The sequence below is a fragment of the Dendrobates tinctorius genome, unplaced genomic scaffold (genome assembly GCF_039654945.1).
Source record: "Dendrobates tinctorius isolate UK_male_01 unplaced genomic scaffold, ASM3965494v1 ptg000125l, whole genome shotgun sequence".
NCBI lineage: Eukaryota > Metazoa > Chordata > Amphibia > Anura > Dendrobatidae > Dendrobates > Dendrobates tinctorius.
The window spans coordinates 18,457,018-18,477,119 of record NW_027361793.1 but is presented as its reverse complement, the minus strand read 5'-3'; positions in this window follow the sequence as shown (position 1 = coordinate 18,477,119).

Below are 20,102 nucleotides of genomic sequence, written 5' to 3'. Positions count from 1 at the left end.
GGTTATGTTATGATTGAGTCACCGTAGGAGGCAAAAACAGAAATACAAGCTAAGTCCAGAAAACCAGAGAAGTTGGCAACTATCAGATTGCAGACCCCTGAACCTATCAACACAACTAGCAGTAGCCGTGGGGGGTTCCTACGATGCCCTAGACCCCTCGATCACAGCCGGAGAATTTAAATAGGCCTAAAGAAAGAAAGGGGAAATCTAAACTGCCCCAGAGCAGACCCAAAAGCAATAGGCAGCCCCCAACATATAATGACGGTGAAGCAAGATGAAAACACTAACACAGACAGAAAGATAGACTGAGCAAAGCCGGGGCCCAAAACTACCTAGATAGGAAAGGACAGGAAGGCTGCTGTCTGCAATCTGCAAAAACCCTATCAAAGACATAAGCCAACAAGCTGATATGAAAAAGACCCTGAAGCAGCTAGGCTTCAAAAACTAAATCAGCACTCAGGTATTTTCAGAAGACAGAGCTAAAGGAATTCAGCACACCCAGAAGGGAATGGCAGAAATCCAGAAAAACGAAACAAAGTCAAAGCACAAATGCAAAAAGCCGAGCAGCAAACTTAGCTTTAGAGGAGCAGGAATTCAGACTGGTCTCCAAGGATCCCACAGAGAAATCACCCGCAGGGCAGAAGGGCGTCAGCAGCCTTATATCCAGTCAGTAACTCCACTCAGCCAGTCATCATCATCAGCCTCAGGTGTTTGATAATCAGGCTCAGTACCTTTCTTTACCAGAAGAGGGAGTTCCTCGGGCCTCAGTAGTGAAGGGGAAAATGAACTCACAACAGGGTTAATTCTTCTTGCTTAGTCTCCACCTCACCTCCAGTGGGATGGTTTTCATGCTGAGCTTGTGAAGGGTTATTTCTGAGGGACCGTGCACTTTCAGAGGGATCAGGTTTAGCAAACTGATTTATTTTTTCTACTTTTGTTGATCCTTTAGATCGATTCATGATCAATTGTGATGCAGCACAACAGGATGACTAGAGATATATACTCTGGGGATTTTCCCCCTCCAGTTATAAGCACAGCAGGGCAAGTGTTAATTATTTATGTCCCAGGAGCAGCTCTCATGCAGAGGGGGGTCACATAAATTGGTGAGGGCGATGCCTGGTATTATATTAATGAGAGTTCTTATGGCCAGGGGGGAGAAGAAATCCACGGCACCCGCAGAGGCAGCAGCAGTGAAGGGGTACAGAGGTCCCCACTGTAATGGTGCCGACGGGCAGGGTGAGTCTATAAATAGGAGGAGGGAACGCGGGGCCCAATTTTCCAGGGCACTCACCACGTATCCCCTCAGGTCTTCAGGATATAAGTCACCGCCCGGTGACACTGCAGAGATGGAAGCTGGACGCCGCAGCTCTCACTGATAGAGAGCGCGTCTAAGATGGCCGCCGCCTCGTGCAGGCCCCACCGCCCGTCTCGGCTTTCCTACCCGCCAGCTCACCAGAGCCATCCTGTGTCCTTCTGCGGGGGTCCAGGGGGGGTCCCAGTATCCAGAGGTCCCGAATGCCGCCGGTTATGTCGCGCTGGCAAGGTCTCAGACACAGGATGTAAGCAGGATGCTCAGGAGCTCCCACAGCGTGCGTCCTCTCTCCTCGGCTACATAGCCACTCCCCTCCTTGCAATTGCAATTCTACTCGGCCAATCTTGATGGTGACCTCTTTATATCCCATCTGAGACAAGGGCTGACCATTGCTGGCAAGGATGGCGAGGTTTTTATCTGGGCTATGAGTAATGTCTGAATCAGTCCAGTACTGCTTAAAGAGAACATATGGAATTGCTGTCACCTGGGAGCCGGTGTCCAGTAAAGAATTCATCGGAAAGCCGTCAATCACGACGGGCAGGACTGGCCGTCCCCCTAGGTACTTGTCTCGCCAATTTGGTGGGCCTGGTCATCTTACTTCTGAGGGTTGGCCCTTTGCCCCAGGGGTTGCTTGTTTAAATAACAGAATCTTGCTATGTGTCCCGCCTTGTTGCAGCAGCGACAGATGGGCTGTCCATCCTCGTCGTAACGATCGCTATCTCTCCCTCTGGTCAGTGGCATTCTCTTCTGCTGTCGCCACGGGACATCATCTGAACTGGATCTTTTTCTTTGGAGCCACTTGTAGGGACTGCACAGTTTTTGTGAGTGCAGCCACACTTTTGGTTAGTTCCTTGACTTGGAGGCATAGGTCTGCAGCAGAGTCATCATCTTGGGCCGTCGTATCAGTCTCAATAGGGGTCTGGGGAAATGATGCTGCCTCTTGCTGGAATGTAATTGCTGGATGCCTAGAGGGCTCTGTAACGCTAGGATTTGGTTCACGCAGCAACCTGATGGCTCTATCCTTAAAGTGCGAAAAGTCCAATTCAGGATTTTGTTGGGCCATTATGCGTAGCTGTGTCCTTTTATTGTTAGACTGGAGTCCCTCTATAAACTGCTCCATTAGTAATCTATCTTCATCTTGCATGCTCTCAGGGTCAACCTGCTTTACGGCCTGTAGCGCCTCCTGAAGGTTAAGAGCATAGTCCTGTATACTGTCCTGCACCCTTTGTTTGCACCCAAAAAATCTCATTTTTATCTCTGCTGCAGTGCGGGTGACAAATGTGTCCTTCAGTCTGGCCAAGATTTGTTTGACAGTTCCTTTATCAGTGTCTGGCCAGGACTTTACTTCCCTCTGGGCCGCACCAGTTAACTGGCCAATGAGGATACTGACTTTTTGACGCTCAGACAGGGGGTACACTTTGAACAAACTTCATAGTCTTTCCTTAAAATTGCTCAGGGTGTGCAACTCCCCGGAGTACTGCGGTAACCAGGCCGCTCCTGGTATATATGGCATTGATAGCGGCATTATGGAGGCTGCGGCTGCGACCGCCGCTGAATCTCCACCCAAGTTGGGCATTTTCTTCCTCCCTCAGTGAACCTCAGTAAAGCTCCGTTTACCTTTACTGTTGTCAACAGCTGCTCTCTGACGGGCTGGATGGAGCTCCTCCTAGTCTCCAAATCAGATCTTCCTGCTTTTCACTTGCTCACAATAGAGCGCAGCTCCAGCTTCACTTTGCCCACTGACGTCAGAGCGCGGGCAGGGCTTCGCGTCATGCTCTCTTTCTGGCTCCGCCCATGATGACACGCCCCTCTCTGCTCGCACGCACTGTGTGATGCAGTTATGGCGGTGATTTGAAAGTCTTATAGCACACAATTTAATAAAGTCTCTGGCACATAGCACCCAGCTTTGCCGGGCTCCTAGAACTCAGCTTTGCTAGGCTCGATAATCCTGTTTGTGATGCCAGTTGGAGTGCCCCCACAGGGCCGTGGGTTACTCGGTACTGGGTCGGTCAGGCTCTTTTAAAGGGGATGTCACGGTGGCAGTGACCCGGTCCGTGGCCCTGGGCATCCAGTAATTAAATAGAGGAAAGTTATGTGGTGTTTAATCATGACGCCACCCGTGGTGTTCGGCAATGGGTGGCCAACGCTGCGGTTTTGGTCCTCTGGTGCTGATGGTGACACAGCAAAGATGGTTTAGCTCCCCACGGGTAGAGCGGGGCCCCAGGGGTTATATATTTGATTGATTGTTCAGATGGTGGTGAACGTTGGGGTGCAGAGAATAAGAGAACACAAAGAGGTGCAGTTTTCTTTACCTATTACTTGAAAGTAGTTGCAATCTGGGGTACCACATACAGATGATGGATTGAGTCCGGCTTGCCTGGAGGCATTCAGGGGATCCACTGTTATGAAAGGGTCACTGAGGAGAATGGCAGGAACAGGCTAAGCCACCAGTAGACCAGAGAGGTTGGTAACTAAGCGGATTGCAGACCTTTGATCCTATCCGCACAGCTAGCAGTAGCCGTGGAGCGTTCCTACGATGCCCTAGATGCTTCGTCACATCCGGTGGACTAACTAAGCCTAAAGACAGAAAGATGAAATCTAAACTGCCCCAGAACAGATTCCCAAAGGAATAGACAGCCCTCAAACATATATTGTCAGTGAGACAAGATGAGACACGAACACAGGCAGAGAACAGACTGAGCAAACGGTCAGGCCCAAGCTGTCTAGACAGGACAGGATAGAAAATATACTGTCTGCAATCATGCACAAAACCCTGAAAAAGTCCAACACTACTGATATACAAAAAACCTGAGATCACATGATCTCAACCACGCTAGATCAGCACTCTGATATAAACTGGCAGCAAAGCAAAAAGATACTAACATAACAGTGGACTGAACAAGCTGCAACGTATGAAGCAGAGCCCAGTGCTGCCCACATCAGGGAGAACGCTGAACCCTAGCAGCAAAACAGAAAACAAAAAAAAGACACAACCAGATTAGAGGCAAAGGATTAGCAAAAGAATCACTTAGCTGAACCATGCAGATCAGGCAGGGGACAAAAGAGCTCCAAATGCACAATGAGGAACTCACCAGCAGCCTCCAAGAGCAGCCAGCTCAATTATGTGCTCCCAGTCAGTAATCCCAGGTTTCCAATTATCATTGTTAGGTGGGGAACTTCCATCCACCTGGCTAGCTCCACTGCTCTCAGCAACCACCAGAGGGAGCAGAGGGAGCTTTGGCTCAGAACTCCGAGCAAGAAAATTCACAACAATCCATCCTGCCAGGTGGGGTTGGGGACCTTCCTACTGCGCTCTGTTTTCGGGTCCCTGCTGCTTGTAGCTAAGCTGCGACCCTCTCCTGCATGATGGTTTCTAACCTGTATGGCAGACAGCATGAGCCTATATCACGGGTACTGTCCTTTTCACTGTCAACCCCGGGCTCTTGGTCTGCCGTGCCTTCAGGTGTTCAGTATCATCAAGTAACTTGCAGTCCCCTGTACTCCAGATTCGGCTGTCAGGGCGTAAAGCCCCTGCCCAGCCAAAGACTCTGGCTTCCCTTTTTATATCAGCGCTTCACTCTGGGATCAGCTATATGCAATTTTAGTTCCCCAGAGCCTCTTGTCTCTGCTCCTGTTCCTTCCCTCTTCACAGACCAACTCCAACTGTCCCTAACTGTCTTATCATGAGCTCCACTGCTCCCGTTTCCTTGACAACTCTCTTGTTTACTCTTTCAGCTGACTTTTTACTGACTCATTAACCCCACCTGCTGGCCAGAATTTATAAGGAAGCTCCCCTTTCTGACCTGCAGCAGTAAATGTCATGTAAACTGTGTTACGTGGCATGGGGGTCCCCCTCCTGCCTCCAGGTATGACATCACCCCTTAGAGGGAGGCAATGTCACTATGTCAACCAGACTCTGGGGTGTCACAATAGACGCTACTGCACATGTGCCGCTGCCATTTTGCTGCAGCCAAATTTTTTTCCCCAGAAAAATAACACCGGCGGCATATGTGCATTAACATCTATTGCATGCCGATAGATGCTAATGTGCAAGCGCCGACGCCATTTTGCTGCAGCCAATTTTTTTCTTCCTTCAACAAAATGGAGCCGCTGGTGGTGCTTGCGCAGTAGCATCTATTGGTAAGATATTATATGCATTATGTAAAATAGGGGGCAGGTCACTGAAGATCAGTGACCTGTCATAAGCCCATACAGTTGAATATCTAAGCATAGCACCACATAAAACCCCACTAAGAGCCCCACCCACAGGTTGCCCTGAAGCACGAGAATCTCATTGACTAAACTCTGAAAATAAAGATTAAACAACAACCACAAGATGGATTTCATCAGCCACAGGTTCACTTTAACCCCTTTCCTACATTGGACGTACTATTCCGTCCATGTGACCTGGGACCTAAGTCCCAAGGACGGAATAGTACGTCCAGCGCGATCAGCGCTGATTATCACAGCTTACCCTTAGCACTATGTGTCAGTGATGGTCACGGACCGCCCTGGCACATTAACCCCTGGCACAGTGCGATCAAACATGATCACAGTGTACTGGGGGCATAGGAGAGAAGAGCGCAGGGAGGGGGCTCCCTCCGTGCTTCCCTGCGACCCCCGAAGCAGCGCGATGTGCTGCACTCCTCCGAGGGTCCGCCTCCCTGCAGGCCCCATGATCCAATATGGCCACAGGGTCCTTCGAGGGCCTGCAAGGAGGCGGCTTCCGCAGTGCTTGCTGAGAACAGGCACAAGGAAGTCTGCTGCAGCGCCTGTCAGATCGCCGATCTGACAGAGTGCTGTGCAACCTGTCAGATCAACGATCTGACACATGACAGTGATGTCCCCCCCTGGGACAATGTAATAAAGTTAAAAAAGTAAAACTAAAAAGTGTAAAAATAATTTATAAAAAAATCGCTAAATAAATTAAAAAAAAATATTCCCTAATAAATTCATTTTTTGGAAATAAAATAAAAACAACAATAAAAGTGCACATATTTGGTATCGCCGCGTCCGTAACGACCCACCCTATAAAATTTTTCCACTAGTTAACCCCTTTAGTTAACCCCTTCAAAAAAAAAACAAAGCAAAATACAATGCTTTATCATCATACTGCTGAACAAAAAGTGCAATAACACGCAATCAAAAAGACGGATATAAATAACCATTGTCCCACAAAAACGAGCTACCATACAGTGCCATCAGCAAAAAAATAAAAAAGCTATAGCTCGCAGAATAAAGCGCTGAAAAAATAATTATTTTTTATATAAAATTGGTTTTATTGTATAAAAGCGCCAAAACATTAAAAAAACTACATAAATGAGGTATCGCTGTAATCATACTGACCCGAAGAATAAAACTGATTTATCAATTTTACCACATGCGGAACGGTGTAAATGCCCCTCCAAAAGAAATTCATGAATTGCTGGTTTTTGTTCATTCTGCATCCCAAAAATCGGAATAAAAAGCGATGAAAAAATGTCACGTGCCCAAAAATAGTACCAATAAAAATGTCAACTTGCCCCGCAAAAAATAAGACCCCACATGACTTGGTGGGTCAAAATACGGAAAAATTATATCTCTCAAAATGTGGTGATGCAAAAACTATTTTTACAATAAATAGCGTCTTTTAGCATGTGACAGCTGCCAACATTAAAAACCGGCTATAAATAGTAAATCAAACCCCACTTTATCATGCCCTTAGTTATGGAAAAATAATAAAATTTAAAAAATGTATTTATTTCCATTTTACCATTAGGGTTAGGGCTAGGGGTTAGGGTTGGAGCTAGAATTGGGGGGTTTCCACTGTTTGGGCACATCAGGGGCTCTCCAAACGCAACATGGCGTCTGATCTCAATTCCAGCCAATTCTACACTGAAAAAGTCAAACGGTGCTCCTTCCTTTCCAAGCTCTGCCATGCGCCCAAACAGTGGTTTACCCCCACATATGGGGTATCAGCATACTCAGGGCAAATTGCACAATAACTTTTGGGGTCCTGTTTCCCTTAGAAAATAAAAGTTGGGGGGGAAAATATGATTTTTTAATTTTACCGCTGTACGTTATGAACTTATGTGAACCCATGGGGGTTCAAAGTTCTCACCACACATCTAGATAAGTTCCTTGGGGGGTCTATTTTCCAAAATGGTGTCATGGCTCTCCAAATGCAACATGGTGCCCGATCTCAATTCCAGTCAATTTTGCGTTGAAAAAGTCTAACGGCGCTCCTTCCCTTCTGAGCTCTACCATGCGCCGAAACAGTGGTTCCCCCCACATATCAGGTATCAGCGTACTCAGGACAAATTGCACAATAACTTTTGCAGTCCAATTTCTCCTGTTACCCTTGGTAAAATAAAAAAAAAATTTGGACCTGAAGTAATATTTTTTGTGAAAAAAAAGTTAAATGTTCATTTTTTTTAACATTCAAAAAATTCCTGTGAAGCACCTGAAGGGGTAAAAAAATTATTGAATGTGGTTTTGAGCACCTTAAGGGGTGCAGTTTTTAGCATGGTGTCACGTTTGGGTATTTTCCATCATATACTGTAGACTCCTCAAAGTGACTTCAAATGTGATGTGGTTCCTAAAAATAAAATGGTGTTGTAAAAATGAGAAATTGCTGGTCAACTTTTAACGCATAACTTCCTAACAAAAAAAAATTTTGGTTCCAAAATTGTGCTGATGTAAAGTAAACATGTGGAAAATGTTACTTATTGTGTTTTTTGTGTGCCATATCTCTGTGATTTAAGGGCATAAAAATTCAAAGTTGGAAAATTGTGACATTTTCAATATTTTTGCCAAATTTCCATTTTTTTCACAAATAAACGCAAGTTATATGAATTAAATTTTACCACTTACATGAAGTACAATATGTCACGAGAAAACAATGTCAGAATCACCAGGATCCATGGAAGCGTTCCAGAGTTATTACCTCAAAAAGGGACAGTAGTCAGAATTGTAAAAATTGGCCCGGGCATTAACATGCAAACCACCCTTGGGAGTAAAGGGGTTAAGTATGATAAGCTGGAGATCAGATGATGCTCTCAGAGGGGGTACTTGAATCTTGATGCAATAGTGTAGTTGAAGTGATTGATACGAGAATACTGAATGGAGGCATTGTGGGAACCTCTGGATCTTGGTATACTGCCTCAAAATTATTTTTTTGAAAAGTTTTGGCTGTCATAATACCAGCAATAGGGGTTGTGTATGTCGCTACTGTGATGTTGGCATAAGCTGGATGTGGCTCTTGATTCTCTCTTAACCCCTTAATGACTGGAGGTATTTTTGTTTTTGCGTTTTCATTTTTGGGCCCCTTCTTCCCAGAGCCACAATTGTTTTTATTTTTTGGTGAATATAGCCACGTGAGGGCTTGTTTGTTGCGGGACAACTTGTACTTTTGAAAGACATCATTGGTTTTAACATATCATGTACTGGAAAACAGTAAAAAAGCTAAAAAACAATTGAGGAATTGCACATTTTTTGCAATTTTACCACACTTTTTTGCCATGTTCACTAAATGCTAAAACTGACCGGCCACTATGATTCTCCATGTCATTATGAGTTCATAGACACCAAACATTACTAGGTTCTTTTCTTTTATCTAAGTGGTGAAAAAAAGTTCCAAAGCTTGCTAAAGAAAAAAAAAATTGCGCCATTTTCCGATACCCATAGCATCTCCATTTGATCTCGGGTTGGGTGAGGGCTTGCTTTTTGCGCGCTGAGGTGACATTTTTAATACCATTCTGAGGAAGAAGTGATTTGTACTTCGAAACACGTTGGAAAAATGAATAAAACATCGATCTGTTAATGCACGAGTAATTGTGTGTCATGTTAAGCAGTGCACTAAATCCATAAAAAAGTTCCATTTAACTATATGTTGTCGAGGGCTGAAATTAATTCTACTCAATAGTAATATCAATATATTATACCGTATATACTCGAGTATAAGCCGACCCAAGTATAAGCCGAGGCACCTAATTTTACCACGGAAAATTTGGTAAGCTTATTGACTTGAGTATAAGCGGGGTATGTACTGTCCCATCATCCCTGTCTTGCTATGTGTGGCTCCCCCAGTCCCTGTCCTGATATGTGTGGCTCCCCCGGTCACTGTCCTGATATGTGTGGCTCCCCCAGTCCCTGCCCTACTATGTGTGGCTCCCCCGGTCCCTGTCCTGATGTGTGGCTCCCCAGTCCCTGTCCTACTTTGTGTGGCTTCCCCGGTCCCTGTACTGATATGTGTGGCTCTCCCTGGTCCCTGTCCTGCTATGTGTGGTCCCTCGGTCCCTGTCTTGATATGTGTGGCTCCCCCTGTCCCATCTTGTATGCATGGTTCGACTCCCCCGTCCCATCTTTGTATGCATGGCTCCACCCGTCCCATCTTGCATGCATGGATCGGCTCCCCCCATCCCACCTTGTATGCATGACTTGGCTTTCCCTGTCCCATCTTGTATGCATGGCTCGGCTCCTCCTGTCCCATCTTGTATGCATGGCTCGGCTCCCCCTGTCCCATCTTGTATGCATGGTTCGGCTCCCCCCGTCCCATTTTTGTATGCATGGCTCCACCCGTCCCATCTTGTATGCATGGATCGGCTCCCCCCATCCCATCTTGTATGCATGACTCGGCTTTCCCCGTCCCATCTTGTATGCATGGCTCGGCTCCCCCTCTCCCATCCTTGTATGCATGACTTGGCTCCCCCTGTCCCATCCATGTATGCATGGCTCGGCTCCCCCGTCTCTCCCCTTGTATGCATGGCTCGGCTCCTTCTGTCCCATCTTGTATGTATGGCTTGGCTCCCCCTGTCCCATCTTGTATGCATGGCTCGGCTCCCCCCATTCCATCTTGTATGCATGGCTCGGCTCCCCCATCCCATCATGTATGCATGGCTCGGCTCCCCCCATCGCATCTTGTATGCATGGCTCGGCTTCCCCCATCCCTTCCTTGTATGCATGGCTCCCCCTGTCCCATCTTGTATGCATGGCTCCACCCGTCCCATCTTGTATGCATGGCTCGGCTCCCTCCATCCCATCTTGTATGCATGGCTCAGCTTTCCCCGACCCATCTTGTATGCATGGCTCGGCTCCCCCTGTCCCATCCTTGTATGCTTGACTCGGCTCCCCCTGTCCCATCCTTGTATGCATGGCTCGGCTCCCCCGTCTCTCCCCTTGTTTGCATGGCTCGGCTCCTTCTGTCCCATCTTGTATGTATGGCTCGGTTCCCCCTGTCCCATCTTGTATGCATGGCTCGGCTCCCCCCATCTCATCTTGTATGCATGGCTCGGCTCCCCCATCCCATCATGTATGCATGGCTCGGCTCCCCCCGTCGCATCTTGTATGCATGGCTCAGCTCCCCCATCCCATCCTTGTATGCATGGCTCCCCCTGTCCCATCTTGTATGCATGGCTCAGCTCCCCCCATCCCATCTTGTATGCATGGCTCGGCTTTCCCCCGTCCCATCTTGTATGCATGGCTCAGCTCCCCCTGTGCCATCCTTGTATGCATGGCTCGGCTCCCCCTGTCCCATCCTTGTATGCATGGCTCAGCTCCCCCTGTCATACCCTCCTGGCATGGTCGCTGCAAGTTCCTGAATCTCTGTTGTCCCGATGCTGGCAGCTTCATCCTGTGTTGAGTGATCACGTGGTACCGCTCATTAAGGTAATGAGTATGCGCTCCATGCCTGTGGGAGTGGAGACCCGTGCATATTCATTAACTTAATGAGCACTACCACGTGACCGCTCAACACAGGAAGAAGCTGCCAGCGCAGGGACAACAGAGATGCACCAGGAGGGTATGAAGTCTTCACAGCTGTCCGATCCAGCGGTCGGGCACGGTGCGGCCCTTGGACTGCAGTTATCCAGTCCCTCGCCTGTCTTGGTCCACGGGCCGGACGGAGACAGCCAAAAGGCTGCATTTTGCCATGGGCCGCACTTTGCCCAGGTCTGATCTACATCATCATAACATGGAAGATTACAGAAAAGAACACACACAGAACTGACAGGTCATACAAAACTGACTGGAATCAAACTACAAATGCTGAGAAAAAAACGATAGGGTTAAGGTACCACGATGAGTCTTTGGTGAGCTTTTGATGCAACATCTTACACTTCCAGCAAAGCATAAACTGACCTGTGGTGCGTATTGAAAATTCAAAACATGTCAATTTCTCTTGAAATTTCGTTGATACTTATGTGTACATTTTCTCCATAGAATTGCATTAGATGCAGAAAATACGCCAGTAAAAAAGCATATACCATAATCAGCACATGACTGTGTCAATAAAGTTTTGTCAAAGCCAAATAGCAGGTAATATAAAAAACAATGCAGCTTTATGTAAAGCATGACATGCCAGAAAGAGAAAAAAACTGCAACATCAAAAATTCAATAAAATCCTTATGTAAATAAATACACTGAAAACACAATGAAAAATACGCAAGTAGCCTAATAAATGCAGAAATGCTATTGAAAATCAGCAACATCAAAAAACTCACCAAATAGTCATTGTTGGAACATAGTCAAAGAATTAACACAGCGCCATCAACTGACTGCTAAACATATTTCACCCAGTACATAAGTCTGCAGCTGGTGTATACTTAGGCCAAGAATTGGACACAAAGTATCCTAACCCCACCACTCACAAGAGAGAAAGATCTTAAAAAAGTAATACATTTTATCAAATTACAATTCACATAAATTCATATCATAAATCAACAGAATATATAATAGAGAGGAAGGACTTTATACCCGAGTAAAAAATACACACAAGCAGGATTAGGGGAATGGTTACAGGTTATGAGAGTGTGCAATAAATGCATCAGCATATAAGTATATCAATATAGAACCACAGTGGTCATTAAAGTGCAAAGTGCCATGAGAGCAAAAAATCCCCGTGTCGATGGTCATAAGGTAAATTAGCACATACCAATTTGAGTCACCTGTCCACAGAATACCTGGAGTTCCGACACGCGTTTCGCGTTTTAGCTTTTTCAAGGAAATTGTGTGTGTCATGACTTGAGACCTGTCTGGTCTTTTATGACAAACCCACCCAGCAGCGGGCAAAGCCTCCGTAGCGCACGGCACAACCGCCACCGAGTCTCAGGTGAAGCCGCGTTAAGCACTCAATTGCAGCATGCAGGGAGGAAATCATCCGTGACGTCATATCCGCACGCCACAAGTGATAGAGGCCATCAGCGGCAAACAGAGAACTCGGGCGTGGTGCGCATGCGCATCGCCATCTTCTTGAAGCCGATCGCCATGTTATCAAAGCCCTATCTAAAGGGAAGGAATTTGAAAGTACCGCACCTGCAAATCACGTTAATGCAGGAACCTGAACGGACACCGCTATATTACAAAAGGGAACATATCAATAACGCCGCATAATTGCTGTTATTAATATCACATCAAAACTAACAAGGACATATAAGCGGCATTATTCATAAAGAATTACAACAATAAATTCAGCGTATAAAGCCTCATAATAGAATCATCATACGTGTAAATATAATTTCATTATATTCACATAACGGGGAATATTGACATTATTTTAAATAATCATTATAAAATAATACACCAATCTTCAAAATGTCAACATATTTCGACAATGTCAAAAGAACCCCGCCATATGGTGCAGTGCCAAATAGCGGCATCAGATAAATTTAGACCCAAACTTGAGACCAGCAAAAACATAAATACAGTCATGGCCAAAAGTATTGACACCCCTGCAATTCTGTCAGATAATATTCAGTTTCTTCCTGAAAATGATTGCAAACACAAATTCTTTGGTATTATTATCTTCATTTAATTTGTCTTAAATGAAAAAACACAAAAAGAATTGTCCTAAAGCCAAATTGGATATAATTCCACACCAAACATAGCAAAGAGGGTGGACAAAAGTATTGGCACTGTTCGAAAAATCATGTGATGCTTCTCTAATTTGTGTAATTAACAGCACCTGTAACTTACCTGTGGCACCTAACAGGTGTTGGCAATAACTAAATCACACTTGCAGCCAGTTGACATGGATTAAAGTTGACTCAACCTCTGTCCTGTGTCCTTGTGTGTACCACATTGAGCACGGAGAAAAGAAAGAAGACCAAAGAACTGTCTAAGGACTTGAGAAACCAAATTGTGAGGAAGCATGAGCAATCTCAAGGCTACAAGTCCATCTCCAAAGACCTGAATGTTCCTGTGTCTACCGTGCGCAGTGTCATCAAGAAGTTTAAAGCCCATGGCACTGTGGCTAACCTCCCTAGATGTGGCTGGAAAAGAAAAATTGACAAGAGATTTCAACGCAAGATTGTGCGGATGTTGGATAAAGAACCTCCACTAACATCCAAACAAGTTCAAGCTGCCCTGCAGTCCGAGAATACAACGGTGTCAACCCGTACTATCTGTCGGCATCTGAATGAAAAGGGACTGTATGGTAGGAGACCCAGGAAGACCCTACTTCTTACCCCGAGACATAAAAAAGCCAGGCTGGAGTTTGCAAAACTTACCTGAAAAAGCCTAAAACATTTTGGAAGAATGTTCTCTGGTCAGATCAGACAAAAGTAGAGCTTTTAGGGCAAAAGCATCAACATAGAGTTTACAGGAGAAAAAAGCGGCATTCAAAGAAAAGTACACGGTCCCTACAGTCAAACATGGCAGAGGTTCCCTGATGTTTTGGGGTTGCTTTGCTGCCTCTGGCACTGGACTGCTTGACCGTGTGCATGGCATTATGAAGTCAGAAGACTACCAACAAATTTTGCAGCATAATTTAGGGCCCAGTGTGAGAAAGCTGGGTCTACCTCAGAGGTCATGGGTCTTCCAGCAGGACAATAACCCAAAACACACTTCAAAAAGCACTAGAAAATGGTTTGAGAGAAAGCACTGGAGACTTCTAAGGTGGCCAGCAATGAGTCCAGACCTGAATCCCATAGAACACCTGTGGAGAGATCTAAAAATGGCAGTTTGGAGAAGGCACCCTTCAAATATCAGGGACCTGGAGTAGTTTGCCAAAGAAGAATGGTCTAAAATTCCAGCAGAGCATTGTAAGAAACTTATTGATGGTTACCGGAAGCGGTTAATCGCAGTTATTTTGGCTAAAGGTTGTGCAACCAAGTATTAGGCTGAGGGTGCCAATACTTTTGTCCGGCCCATTTTTGGAGTTTTGTGTGAAATGATCAATGTTTTGCTTTTTGCTTCATTCTCTTTTGTGTTTTTTCATTTAAGACAAATTAAATGAAGATAATAATACCAAAGAATTTGTGTTTGCAATCATTTTCAGGAAGAAACAGAATATTATCTGACAGAATTGCAGGGGTGTCAATACTTTTGGCCATGACTGTATGTCCATAATGAATAGTAATGAGTCCGGTAGAGAAGTTATGATGATGATGTAAAAATGGGCATCTGCAAAATTAAGAGACGTCTGGACATCAGATATGGCCACAAGTTCAAAACTGTTCCTGGGTGGATATATAGAGCCATAATTCAAACAGAGTGATGCCAAAGTTACTAGAGTAGGAAAATAATAAAACAACAAAACAAGGGTTAAAATGAGAGACAAGACATGACAAAAAAGTTTAAAATAGGCAGAGATTTAAAGAATCAGAGCAAAGCAAAGCTGTGGCCATGGGGGCCACAGTGCCCAATTCCACGATCCAGTTTGTCTCTGTTTGGGCTACGAGCTGTTTAATGTTCCCACCCCTTATACCCCCATGGATCCGGTCAATACCCCTAACTTTAAGGCCACTTGGATCTAAGTTATGGTATACCCTGAAATGTTTAGGCAGAGTTTTCAATAATGAGAGGTCCTCTACATCCCTTGCTGCAAAAATATCTCTCACATGTTCTCTCACTCTGACCCGTAGCTCCCTAGAGGTCAAACAATGTATATTTTAGAGCAAGTGCACTGTGCAAAATAAATTACAAATGAAGTTGTACACGAGATATAATGGGTAATTGTGTGTTCCCGGGTGCCTTCCGCAGTTGAGAAGGTCTTTGCCCTTATGACATTATGCAAATTACAGGCCAGGCAATTCCAACAAGGGAAACAACCCCACCTTTGTTTCTTAATTCCAAAAAGGCCCTTCTGAGGTGCAACATAATGGCTCCTGACCAGGTGGTCTTTAAGGTTTTTACTTCTCCTAGCTGTAATAAGGGCTATTTCCGAAATTTCTTTGTTCAATATGGAGTCAGTTTGAAGGACGGACCAGTGTCTGGTAAGGATCTTACGCATAATATCCCACTGACAATTGAACGTATTAATAAACCTTGTATGGGTATCACCCTTCTTTTTCAAAGTACCAGGGTTATATAACAATTTCTGTCGTGGGGTATATTTTGCTCGATGATATCCATATTTAATATTTCTCTGGCTATATCCTCTTGCCAAAAAACGTTCCCTTAGATCTTTCGCCTGTTGCTCAAATTTCTCTATCGTAGAGCAGGTGCGTTTAGCCCTCAAAAACTGGCCAATAGCCTTAATAGTTGAATACGCATGTCCAGAAGACGAATGGAGAAATGAGTTAACCGAGGTCTCTTTGCGATGGATATCAGTATGGACGGACCCAGAGATGTCAACTGACAGAGCAATATCTAAAAAGTCAATTTTACGTTCATGCCATTTGCATGTCAATTTATTATTATATAAATTGTTGTTTAAATTAGGCATGAACTTATACAATTCAGAGACCGGGCCTTGCCAAATAATGAGAAGGTCGTCAATGTAGCGAAACCAGCACTGCACATGGTCAGCGGCGCATGCCCCCTCCCCACGAAAAACGTGCCCTCTCCCAAAGGCCGAGGAAAAGGTTTGCGTAGGCGGGCACACACGCCGCGCCCATGGCAGTGCCACGCCTCTGCAGGTAGAACCAGTCTCTGAAGGTGAAGAAATTGTGGTGTAAAACAAATTGTAAAAGCTCCAAAATTAAGTCAGCTAGGGGTCTGTCCATATTGCTCATCTCCAAAAAGAACCGTACTGCACGTAACCCATGACTGTGCTCAATACATGTATAGAGGGACTCGACGTCCGCGGTGACAAAGAATCATAGAATCATAGAGTTGGAAGGGACCTCCTGGGCCATCTGGTCCAACCCCCTGCTCAAAACAGGATTCGCTAAATCATCCCAGTCAGATGTCTGTCCAGCCTCTGTTTGAAGACATCCATTGAAGGAGAACTCACCACTTCTCGTGGCAGCTTGTTCCACTCATTGATCACTCTGTCAAAAAGTTTTTTCTAATATCTAATCTGGGTCTCCTCCCATTCAGTTTCATCCCATTGCTTCTAGTCTTTCCTTGTGCAAATGAGAATACAGTTGATCCTTCTACAATGTGACAGCCCTTTAGATATTTGTAGACAGCTATTAAGTCTCCTCTCAGTCTTCTCTTTTGCAAACTAAACAATCCCAAATCCTGCAACCTTTCCTCATAAGACAGGGTTTGCAGACCGGTCACCATTCTGGTTGATCTTTTCTGAACTTGCTCCAGTTTGTTGATGTCTTTTTTAAAATGTGGTGCCCAAAACTGGACACAATATTCCAGATGAGGTCGGACCAAAGAGGAGTAGAGGGAAATAATGACTTCACGTGATCTAGACTGTATGCTTCTGTTAATACATCCTAGAATTGCATTTGCTTTTTTTGCTGCTGTATCACACTGTTGACTCATATTCAGTCTGTGATCTATTAGTATACCCAAGGCTTTTTCACATGTGCTGTTGCTTAGCCCTATTCCTCCCATTCTGTATATGCTTTTTTCATTTTTATTGCCCAAATGTAATACTTTGCATTTTTCCCTGTTAAAAACCATTCTGTTAGTTGCTGCCCACTTCTCCAGTTTATTTATATCTTTTTGAATCCTCTCTTTCTTCTCTAGTATTAGCTATCCCTCCTAGCTTTGTGTCATCAGCAAATTTAATCAGTTTACCCTCAATTCCTTCATCTAAATCGTTGATAAAGATGTTGAACAATACAGGGCCCAGGACAGAGCCCTGTGGTACCCCACTTGAGACATTCTTCCAACTGGATGTGCAGCCAGAGCCTGTCGGAGTCCAAGAATAAGCCATCAACCCTAGCCAGGACGTCAGCAGAGTCCCTGACATAGGAGGGCAGCGTCTCCACTAAATGTTTTAGGTAAAAATCAATGAATTTACATATGGGGTCACACAGCCCTCCCATGCCAGAGACTATGGGATGCCTCGGAGGGTCGATGGGATCCTTGTAGATCTTTGGAAGGAGGTATAGAGTGGGCACTTTGGGGAATTTTGGCAACAAGCATCTAGGATTTTTTTGGGAATAATCCCCTTTTCCCAAGCCTGAATTAAGATAACCTCCAATTGGTGAGAGTATGTGGCCAATGGATTAGATGGAAGGAGTGAATAATAATCTTTATGCTTTAGTTGTTTAAAAGATTCCTTCTCATATTTATGAATCGGCCAGATCACAACATTTCCCCCTTGTTCGCCTGTTTGATGACTATGTCATCCAATGCTTTGAGTTCTTTTAGAGCACGTCTATGTTTTGGTTCAAGATTATCTCTTCTTATTTTAGTAGATATTTTTTTAAAATCCTCAGTAACAAGACGTGCAAAGATGTCTACTTGTGGACAGATTATAATAATAATAATAAATTTTATTTCTATAGCGCCGACATATTCCGCAGCACTTTACATTTCATAGGGGATTTGTACAGACAATAGACATTACAGCATAACAATAATCACATAGATTATAACAAATACCAAGGGGAATGAGCAGTGGCGTAGCAACTGTTTGTGGCACCCGGGGCGGTTGAAAAATTTGCAGCCCCTTTGGTCGTTGATAATCCGGAAGCATCCAAAGAGCCCACACTACACTCAAAGATCTAATTTTTAGTCTGCTACTAACTCTGCTGTTATTATTTCTAGACTTTCATCTTCTTGCAGTTCTCTATATATATGTATTAGCTTGATGATGCTGGATGAAGACCTAATGGCTTTTTTTAATAATAATTTTTAATAATGTGACAGACATATTAGATTATATAGAGCCCTGTTTTTTTATTACATACCGTCCTGTCTTGTTAGCTGTATAATGCAATGATGGCTAATGGAGCATGGGAAAGCTTCCTTTCTAATGGAGGAGCTGATAGACTGGTAGTTTGGTCACCGGCTCCTTGATCAGCAGTCATTTTATATCTAAAAAGAGAGGGGACTATGTAATAAAAGAGGGCGCTGTAAATAACAAAATTAACAAGAATACACTATGTAAGAGACAGCACTATACATAACAGCAGAGGAAGCTATATACTAAGGGATGGCATCATATATAACTAGAGAGGATGGTACGTAATAAGAGATGGTGTTATACATAATAAAAGAGGAAACTATGTAACTAAGGATGGTGTTATACAGAATTAGTGAGTACACTATATACTAAGGGACTGTGTTAGACATAAACAACGATAATGTCTTCCTCCACCTCCCCCTGTTCCTAAGGCCATTATAAGTCCCCCTTCCTCCCATCCCAATCCCCCACACCCCTCATTGTCCTCCTCCCCTCACATCCCTTTATTGTCCTCTCCCCCACCCCATCATTGCCCTCTTCACCACCTCCATCATTTTCTTCTCCCCCACCACTATCTTTGCTTTCTCCCCCACCACTCCCATCATTGCCCATTCCACCACCTCCATCATTTCCTCCTCCACCACCCCCATTTATTGCCCTTTCCACCACCACCGTCATTGCATTCTTCCCCACCACCCCATCATCATTTATTTTTCCCCCACCACCCCATCATTGCCTGCTCCAGCACCCCATCATTGTCTTCTCCCCATCACTCCCATCATTGCCTTCTCCATCACCCCATCACTCCCATCATTGCCTTCTCCATCACCCCATCACTCCCATCATTGCCTGCTCCATCACCCCATCACTCCCATCATTGTCTGCTCCATCACCCCCATCATTGCCTGCTCCATCACTCCCATCATTGCCTTCTCCTTCACCCCATCACTGCCTTCTCCCCATCACTCCCATCATTGCCTTCTCCCCATCACTCCCATCATTGCCTTCTCCATCACCCCATCATTGTCTTCTCCCCATCACTCCCATCATTGCCTTCTCCATCACCCCATCACTGCCTTCTCCCCATGACTCCCATCATTGCCTGCTCCATCACCCCATCACTCCCATCATTGTCTGCTCCATCACCCCATCATTGCCTGCTCCATCACTCCCATCATTGCCTTCTCCTTCACCCCATCACTGCCTTCTCCCCATCATTGCTTGCTCCATCACTCCCATCATTGCCTTCTCTGCATTACCCCCATCATGGCCTTCTCCCATCACCCCAGGCCCAGGCATTATGGCCTTCTCTCTCCCCATCACAGTCTTCTCATGTCCCCATCTCCTCCAGGGCCAGGCTAACCTACACACACACAGACACACACACACAGACAGACATACACACACACAGACATACATACAGACACACACACACACACATACACACAGACAGACAGACATGCACACAGACACCAGCTCTCTCCTCTCACCTGTCCGCAGCATCGCCTGCGCTTCCTCGCTCACACAGCAGCGGCCGTTGAATGATGATGTCATTCAGCGGCGCTTCTGTGTCAAACAGGAAGCGCGGCCTCCGGACAGGAAGCGTGGCCTCCGGGCAGGAAGCAGGACGGACCCTTGCTGCTCCGCTCCTGCTATTCCCGATTGCAGGCAGCGGAGCTGCTGTGATTGCTCCCTGCCCGCCGCTGCACTGCGCTGTGCCTCACTGCCTCCACACTTCTCCCACAGAGAGAAATTGCTGCTGCTGCGCCGCCCCCACAC